Raw genomic sequence first — 10,212 nt, 5'->3', positions numbered from 1 at the left:
GGTGTAAAGTATGAGTCAAGGTTCATTTTCCTCCATACAGAAATCAAATTTACCCAGATCATTTATTGAAAAGACCATCGTTTCTTGCACAGCACTGTAATGTCACTTGTGTTATAAATCTGGTGACCATTTATGTGGGGGTCTGTTTCTGGACCCCATGTCCCATGGGTCGGTCTATTTGCCCACCTTGCACCAGTACCACATTGTCTAATTTGTTGTCGTTTTCTAGAAAGTTTCAAAATCTGGTAGTTTCTGTCTTTGATATTACCTTGGCTATCCTAAGTCTTTCACATTTACATGTACATTTTGGAATCAGTTTGCCAAAACACACACACACCCACACTCCCTGCTGGGATTTTGACTGGGGTTATAATGACCCTATAGATGAGTCTGGGGGAGAACTGACAGAGGTAAGAGCCATCTGCGATCTTTTTTTCAAGGGAAACAGGAAAAGATCCTTCTTGTCCTCAGGCTCAAATGCCTCCCCACATATCCCTCTCCATTCTCCTGTAATCTGCAAAGTTCCATTAATGCTCCTTTCTTCCAGAGATGCTTGCTTCCTCCTCTGAGCTCCCACAGAAAGCTCTCCATATCCTGTGAATGTATCTCAACATAGTTCTACACTGTATTAAAGTCTTTTGGGGACGCCTAGGTGGCTCAGGCAGTTAAGCAACCAACTCTTCATTTCAGTCTAGGTCATAGTCTCATGGTTCGTGTGTTTGAGCCCCATGTGGAGCTTCACGCTATCAGCCTGGAGCCTGCTTGGAATTCTCCGTCTCCTCTCTGCCCCTCCTCCTGTTCCTGCCTATGCAGGTGTGTGCATGGTCTCTTTTGCTCTCTCTCTCTCAAAATAAATAAATAAACTTAAAAAAAACTTTTAAAGTCTTTTGGTTACCTGGTTGTCTGTGAACTTCTAGAGAGCAGAGAACCATATTATTCATTTGAGTATGGGTAGGGGAATCAGTATAATAAAATGGAAAAAGTATAGATCACCGCATTCCAATAGAATTTCTGTGATGATGGTAATGGGTTATGTTTGCATTTCCAATACTATGGTTAGTAGCCAGTGACGGCAATTGAGTGCTTGAAATGTGACCAGTGTGACCGAAGAACTGAATTTTTAATTTTCTTTCATTGTAATTAATTAAATTTTAATAGCCACGTGTGGTTGGTGGCTACCCCACTGCACAGCACAGGTCTAGATTTGGGAGGAAGGCAATTGAGTCCCAACTCTGCCATTCATAAGCTGTCACCAAGCCCTATCCATCTACTTCCAGAAGGTGTTTCAGATCCATTGCCCCCTCTCCAGCCCACTGCCACTCTTGCCTAGAACACTGCGGAGTGTTCTTCAGCTACCAAACTAAATCTTTGGGATCAAAATTCTGACCCTGTCCCTTCTCTACTGCCCCCCATTGGCTAGAGTACTCCTCAAACCTGGAGCTAATAACCTATTCTTGGGGGCTCCCTCAGTTGTCTAGATTTTTTTTTAATTTCATACCCACAGAAAAGTGGAAAAAACAGTGTAGATAGCTTTCATTTAGAATCACAACTTATTAACCTTTGCCCTATCTTTCTGTTTCATTTTTGCTGAGCTGTTTGAAAGTAAGTTGTTAATATGAAAACATTTTACTCCCATTTACTTAAAAATACATCTCTTAAGAATAAGGATGTTTTCTTACATAACTGCAGTATCATGTTTAAGAGCATTTTAATGTTTTGTTTTAATAATGTAAACAACTCAATATAAACACATTGTGGATCATCCAAATGACCTCTATATATTACAGTACTGCCATTCAAATTCAGTGCGTATATTAGTCAGGAGGGGGCTAGATTTTGCTGCAGTAACAAATAGTACCCAAACCTCAATGTTTTGTAACAATCAAAGTTTACCAGTATCTCATGCTACATATCCTTTATATGTTGGCTGGTGCTTTGCTCCATGTCATGTGCTGCCAAATGCCAGGATGATACCAATGTAGCCCCTATTTGGAAAATTACTGGCTGCCATGACAGAGGGAAAGAGTTCTGAAAGATCTCACACCAGCACTTAAATGCTCTGGCCCAGTTCACAACTTGTTAGTCCATAGGTTCTCAGAAGACAGAGGCAGAAATTTTTTTTAAGTTTATGTATTTTTTTTTGAGAGAGAGCACGTGCATGAGCAGGGGAGGGGCAGAGAGAGAGAGAGGGAGACAGAGAATCCCAAGGATATCCCATGCTGTCAGTGCAGAGCCCAAGACGGGGCTTGAACTCACAAACCATGAGATCTTGACCTGAGTGGAAATCAAGAGTCAAACACTTAACCAAACTGAGCCACCCAGGTGCCCCAGAAAATATTTAATTATTATTTTTTTAATTTTGAGAGAGAGGGAGAGCAAGCATGCACGAGCTGGGGAGGGGTAGAGAAGGGGGGAGAGAGAGAGAGAGAGAGAAAGAGAGAGAGAGAGAGAGAGAGAGAGAGAGAATCTCAAGCAGGCCCCATGCCCATCACAGAGCCAGACCAGGGGCTCAATCTCATGACTATGAGATCATGACCCAGAGGCAGAAATTTTGATGAACAAAGTTAATGAGGACCAAATTAGTTTTTGTTGATGTTTGCTATTACCATGGAAAGGAGATAGCACTACTTTGTCATGGGCTAGTTAAAAAAAGGATGGAGTTGCACCTAATACTTAAAATTTGCAGTTTATATAAGTCAAATATATATTTGCATCAAGTGAACTCTGGTGCCATCCCAGCATGGAGTACAATGGGGTGTTTCAGAGACCCCCTTCTCCTCTCTCTCTCTCTCTTCCTTCTAGCACTTATACTAACATGAATGAAAGCACACTGTGCTAAGCATTTTATATGAATTATTTCATTTCGCTCTCCTGTGACATAGGTATCATCAGCACCGTTTTACTCTTGAGAAACTGTGGCTGTGCAACGTGAAGTCATCTGCCCAAAGCGCACAGCTGGCAAGTGGTGGGGCCCCTGGTCTACCACAGCAGGTGACTCCACAGCCCACATTATGAGGACCACATGTGGCACATACTCAAATGGAGGAAAGCTGTGGGCAAACAGAGCCAGCCTGACCGAGGCCCCATAAGCAGGGCAAACTCAGAGCACTGGGTCGTCACAGTCAGCAGCATCACCTCGCTTTGAGAGGTAATTTAGTTCCAGCAGAACATCATCACCTGTCACATTAAATTGTGGACAACTGCAATTTTTATTTGTGAATTTGGTTCTGTGGTTCTTCTGTAAGGAGTTCATATCCAATGTCGTGCTTTGACATTACAATGAAAGTACTTTCAGTGAATACTATGGTGGAGAGAGGGTCAGGAAGATGGGTTTTTCCCTTTAGAAAGGGAAACCACATTCAGGTTCAAAGAAAAGCCTCCAGGATAAAGCCCAAGTTCTAAGCAAGCCTTCAAAGGCTTTTTGTGATCTGGTCCCTGTACATGCCTCCAGCCTCATCTTCTCTATATTTCTTTCTCTCCAGTCTTGTGATCCACTTGTAGCTCCCACTTTTCTTTCGCAAGCATTGTACAAGTTAGGAATTGGTTTGTCTCCATAGAACAGAAAACCTTGGCTTAACCAAATGGGGGTCTTATTCCTCTCATGTAACAAGAAGTCCAGAGGTGGGCAGCCTAGAGCTTGCAATGGTGGGTCCTCGATGCCCGCGGAGACCCCCATTCCATCTATTATTCCTCACCCTCAGTGCATAGGCTGTCAGCCTCGGGATCATCTCCTCATGGTCACAAGGTGGCTGCTCCATCTTTAGCACCTCCTGTACATTCCAGGCAAAAGCCAAAGATGTGCCAGCTAAGTCTACCCCCTTAAATTTTTTTTTTTTTATCAAAAGCCCCTCTTAACGTCTTTTGTTCACATCGCATTGGCAAGATCTCTGTGATCTTTGTCCCATGACCCCTGAAAGTTCACTTACCTGCTGGTGGTGACTATACCTCTCTCTGGTGAAGTTGAATAAATTAATAGGATTTCCACATCCTGGAAAATGCCTGCTTCCATCACAAAAAGTTCCAAAAATACAAATGTTTCAGTTCATCTTCTCCAAGAAGCAGACACCGAGATGGGATTAGATGTGCAAGAGATTTATGGGAGAAACATCTGTGGACGATAAAGGGGCATGGGCTAGAGAAGGCAGGGAGAGCCTTTAGACCTTGATGCAGGTCTCACACATGCAAAAGGGAGCGGAAGGAAGGAGAATTTGTAAGAAGAGTCTTGGGTGCCTCTGCAGTTCTAGTAAAGTTTCAGCCAGGCCAATCAGGAGTGCCTGAGCCAAAGCTGTGTGCCATAAGCATCCCATTTCTCCTAGGAACAGGCATCAGTACCCACACTGTACTGGGTCATTGGCTGGGGAGGCTTGACTAGTAAACGCAGGGTGGATTCAGAAGGGCACCACCTGGGTCTGCCAGTCAACCATGATCCCCCGGTAGAGGCTCTAAGTGGCGCAATTTAGTGACACCCATACAACATTGGATAGAAGGACCTCTAAAAATCCTCCCCTGACAATACCAACAGAAACAAGTCTGAAGTTCAAACACATGACCTGAATGTCCTCTGCTCTTCCGCCCTTCCACTCATTCCCCAGGATGAAGGAGGGAGTCACAACTATTGAGGGTCAAGTATGTGTTGGGACTGTTTTGTGTGCTTTTTGACCCCATGTAGTCCTCAAAGTGATTCTGCAAAGCAAGTATTGACTCAGTTGCAATAGGAAGGCCAAACCTAGATGCTTAGGGGCAGAGATAAGCTGGTATCTGGTGTTTGGGGGTTTCTGGGGTGGGAAATGAGTGGGTTCTTCCAAGACTTACATAGTGAAGAACTGCATGAGCACAGTAAGGAACTGCATGAGCATAGGTACATATGCTGGGCCTGGGGGCAGGGGAGTGGGGTGGAGAGAAGAAAGAGAAATGTCCCCTCTACCTTTCCTGATCTGTACCCTCATCCAGGCAGGGCTGCCATCTCCCCTTGTGCCCCCCAGTGGAACTGGTCCATGTCCTTATCGTGGCCTTGGTCATACCCATGATAATTGCTTAGATTTATCTCTCCCTGTTTTAACGCCTTGGTAATAGGCATAGGGTCCTGGTCATCATCCACTCAGTCCTGTGACACTGGGGATTCCGTGGTAAGGGAGATGGACACTATCACTGCCCTAGCCAAGCTTCTGGGCTGATGAGGAAGATGACAATAAAACATGAAAGATGCAGGGATGGGGTGTACAGAGTCCCATGGGAGGGCACAGCAGAGGAAGGGAGCTGGGGTGGGGGAAGAGGAATTATTTTAAAGCCAATGCTATCTACATATCTATTATGGCATGCTCTCCCCTGTCAACCTACCTTTTCCCAGTTCCTGTGGTCCAGAGAAGGCTCTCATTCACAATGCTCTGTCCCTCTGCCACCACCGCCCAGCTGAGCACTGAGCATGTGGTCTAGGCTGGCAGAACATCGATCCCATGTCCACAGGGACTGGTTTAGGCCTGGGTATGGAAGCCCAGTAGGGCCAATCAAAGTCTTCCCTGAACTTTCATGTAAGGAAACTGGGACTTCTCTTCCTCTAAGATCATAAGTTGTAAGGTCAAGGTGAGCTGGAGCTGCTTGCCATTTCCGCAGACCACATGGTAAAAGCCATCTGAATAGGCAAGAATGAGGCCAATGCACAAAGGGAAGTAGATGAAGATGGGGTCAGGGGAGCCATGGTGATATCTTTCAAGGGCCTAGAACCATTCATGCCTGAAGTCCATCTCTAGACTTTTTAGTTAAATGTAAATCATTAATGGGTTTTTTTATTGTTTTTGTTTATTCTAGCTTATATAGAGTTCTGTCACTTGTTAACAAAATCATCCTGACTGATCCATTGAGCCTTTCATCCTGAATTTTTGGTGCTTAGCCCAGAGTAAAGGATTGATAAATATTGTAGATGGATAGGGGCTGTGGGAAGAGGTTGATATTGTTCTTCCTTGATCCTGCTTTCCACCTTTTGAAAGCTAGTAATTGAAATCCTCTGTGAATAATTCCTAAATTCACTTTATTTTTATTTATTTTTAATTTTTATTTATTTTTAATGTTTACTTATTTTTGAGAGAGAGAGAGAGCATGAGCAGGGGAGGGGCAGAGAAATAGCAGAAGACACAGAATCCAAAGGAGGCTCCAGGCTCTGAGCAGTCAGCACAGAGACCGATGCAGGGCTTGAACCCATGAACTGCAAGATCGTGACCTGAGCTGAAATGGGACGCTTAACCGACTGAGCCACACAGGTGCCCCTCACTTTATTTTTAAAAAACATTTTATTATTTATTTACTGACGTTTCTAGTTTTACTGAAATATAATTGACATATAACATTGTGTAAGTTTTTTTTTTTAATGTTTTATTTATTTCTAGGAGAGAGACAGCATGAGTAGGGGAGGGCCAGAGAGAGAGGGAGTCACAGACTGAAACAGGCTCCAGGCTCTGAGCTGGCAGTCAGCACAGAGCCCGACGCGGGGCTCGAACCCACGAACCGCGAGATCATGACCTAAGCTTAAGTCGGATTCTTAACCTACTAAGCCACCCAGGCGCCCCATCATTGTGTAAGTTTAAGGTGTACAAAATGTTGATTTGATACACACTTTCATTTTTGATCTTTGAAAAATGCAGCCACCCAACTATGGCTTTGTGGCAGCTTGCAAGGGCTTTTTCGTTAGGCACAGAGGATCATCTTTAGTAACAAATGAATTGGTTTTGCTCTAAAAAATTAAAAGATCCAAAATGTAGCCGCAAGATCTGTAATAATACCATGACTGAGTACATCTTGAGTCCAGATCTTGGTTTCTAATATCATGTTCCAAGTAAAGGAACCAGAGCTCCTTGGAGAAATGGGGGATCCTAGGGTTGAGGCAGGAAATATACAAGATGAGCTTGGAGCATCCTATAGTGCCAGTGTAAGGAAGAGCCCAGCAACAGTCGTACGTTGACGGTGGTGTGTTAAAGGGACACAGATCAAAATGATCAAAGCTAGAACAATTGGAACAATAAAATAAAGTTGTGGTGTTAGATCATAGTCCAAAGTGTAAAATATTTATTCACCATTGAGTCAATACTGATATAGTGATTGAGTAAAGAAACAAATAGGGAAGAAAAGACAAAGCTCCCATGCAGTAGAATTCTAAGTAATATGCAGCGACTCTGTCCTAGAGGAGCGTGTAACTCCTTCCTCCGTAAGTGTGGGCTGCGCATAGTGACACCCTTCCAAAGAGTACAGTCTGGAAAGATAGACAAAAATAGAATCTTAACAGTGGGGAAAACTGACATGTGCCACCACAGCCAGGTAATCAAGGTCAACGTCAACAGTGACATTAAGATGAATCATGTCGGGAGGCGGCTGGGTTGGCTCAGTTGGTTGAGCATCCAACATCGTCTCAGGTCAGAGTGCTCACACTCTGTCTCTCTCTCTCTGAAAAATAAATAAACATTTGACATTTTTTTTTAAATAAAAAAAGGACATTAGGTAAAAACTAAGGAAATCCGAATAAAATATGGACTCTGGTTACTAATAATGTATCAATACTGGTTCACTAATTATAACAAATGTACCATATTGATGTAAGATAATAAAGGAGAAAACTAGGTGTAGACTAGGTGGAGTCTAGCTGCAGTGTCTTTGCAATTTTTCTTTGTATATCTAAATGTGTTCTAAAAAATTAAGGTTATTTTTCTAAATGTATCACCATTAGAGTAAGCAGCAAGCGTATATGGAGTGTTGTGATGTAGTCATGGTAGTCCCGGCCTTGAGACCATGCCCTCTTTTCTTGAAGGCCCAAACATTCCAAAAGGAGATCTATGAAAAGCAGAGAGGGAGAGCTGACTACTTGGTGTTCTGGGTGTTCTGCAGGCAGGTTTAAGGGCCCCCAACGACCCCAGGGCAATTCAGACTGAAGAGAATTCAACAGCTCCCTTTTATTGTAATGGAGCATTTCAATTCAATTAAAAATTACCTATGGTCTGGGGGCACCTGGGGGCTCAGTCGGCTCAGCGTCTGACTCTTGATTTTGGCTCAGGTTATGATCTCATGGTGCGTGAGTTCAAGCCACACATCTGACTCCATGCTGACAGTGCAAAGCCTCCTTGGGTTTCTCTCTCTGCCCCTCCCCTGCTCATGCTCACTCACTCTTTCTCTCTCTCTCTCCCCATCTCTCAAAATAAATAAACTTTTTTTTTTTTAATTAAAAAAAAAAAAAGGTGGCACCTGGGTGGCTCAGTTGGTTAAGCATCCGACTTAGGCTCAGGTCACAATCATGTGGTTCATGAGTTCAAGCCTCGCATTGGACTCTGTGCTGACAGCTTGGAGCCTGGAGCCTGCTTTGGATTCTGTGTCTCCTTCTGTCTCTGCTCCTCCCCCACTCATACACTGTCTCTCTCTCAAAAATAAATATTAAAAAATTATTTTAATAAATTAAAAAAAAAAAGCCTATATTTTGTGGCTACCCAGGCCAGCCCTACTGCAATTGAAAACTTCAAGCAGGCCTACAGGGCAGTGGGAAATAAGACCCACATGTGACAGGTAACAACAAGGAGTTTTGAATTTATAAGTCAGACAGACAGGCTCACATCATAATGGTTGGCATATTCCCTCTTCCAGAATAAAAAGGGACACATGACCCCCCAGGGTTCTAGATCTCTGCTGGGACACATTCCTCACCCCCTACAAAAGTTGAACTTCTTCAGGTGCGCCTCTGAGGACCAGGACCAAGGGCACCTTCTGTGTCAAAGATTCGTTCTCTTCTCACAGCACTTTTGCAACTTCTATAGAAAAGCAAAGTGAAAATGATTTCAGCTGGGTCCAAGCCATTTACTTCATCAGTTCTCAAACTTGGCCCAACCTTTGGGGGTCTGGCCTTCGTTCCCAACCTCGCCCATTATTAGTGGTCACAAACAACAGATGAGGGAAGGGTGACAATGTGGCTTCAAGAGTGAGACACCCCTTCAGGCAGGAGCCCTGTGAGTGAGAAACAACATAGTAAGTTGGAAGGCGCCATCTGATACTATCAAGGCCTTTGCTTTTCAATTTATGATGCATCTGTCATGCACATACTTTTAACTTTAAAATTTTTTTTTTATTTTTTAATGGTTTTTTTTTTTTCTTATAGGAAAGAGAGAGAGGGACAGCGCGAGCAGGGGAGGGTCAGAGAGAGAGGGAGTCACAGACTGAAACAGGCTCCAGGCTCTGAGCTGGCAGTCAGCACAGAGCCCGACGCGGGGCTTGAACCCACGAACCGTGAGATCATGACCTGAGCTGAAGTCGGACAGTTAACCGACTAAGCCACCCAGGCGCCCCACTTTTAATTTTAATACAAATTAATTTTTTTCTTAAAGATGTGTACCTTTTGCATGATATTTAAAGATCTCTTCCACCCTGATATTCTAAATGTATTCTTTTGTTCTTTCTTTCTTTCTTTTTCTTTTTTTAGAAAAAGAACACAACAAGGGGAGAGAGGCAGAGAGAGAGGGAGAGAGAGAGAGAGAGAATATCTTGCACAGGCTCCCCACTCATCATGGAGCCCAACATGGGGCTTAATCTCATGACCCTGGAATCATGACCTGAGCTGAAATCAAGAGGCAGATGCTCAACCAACTGGGCCACCCAAGTGCCCTTAACTGTCTTTCTTAATTTTCTTCTAGAGTGCTTCTAAAATTATCAAGTTTCATTTTTTCATATTTAGAGCTTTGATACATTTGAAATTCATTTGTGGTCTCGTGTGGCATAGGGAACCAATTCTACTTTTGTTAAAAGGCTTATTTATTTATCTTGAGAGGGAGAGAGAGAGTGAGAGAGGCAGAGAGAGGGAAGGAAAGAATCTCAAGCAGGCTCTGTACTGTCAGTGCAGAGCCTGAAACAGGGCTTGATCCCGCAGATAGTAAGATCATGACCTGAGTCGAAACCAAGAGTTGGACACTTAACCTACTGAGCATATGAATAATCTGTTGTCCCAATGCCACCCCTTCACCACTGACCTGCTGGTCTGGGGAGGTTTGGGCTGAGTCAAAGTGAGCCAGTTAGACAGTCAGTGAAGGCCACCACCCCGGGCACTAAATACTGGCCTTACAGCACCTCAGAAGCTGCACTGATGAACTAAGACACCTCTTGTTTTTTTTTTTTTTTTAAGAGAGAGAAAGTATGTGCAAGCAGGGGAGAGGGGGTGAGAAGGAGAATCTTAAGAGGCTCCACACTCAGCTC

Source organism: Hyaena hyaena, unplaced genomic scaffold, assembly GCF_003009895.1.
Source record: "Hyaena hyaena isolate Hyena2069 unplaced genomic scaffold, ASM300989v1 scaffold_19, whole genome shotgun sequence".
NCBI classification, from domain to species: Eukaryota; Metazoa; Chordata; class Mammalia; order Carnivora; family Hyaenidae; genus Hyaena; species Hyaena hyaena.
The sequence above is the reverse complement of the archived record's forward strand: the minus strand, read 5'-3'. Positions refer to the sequence as shown.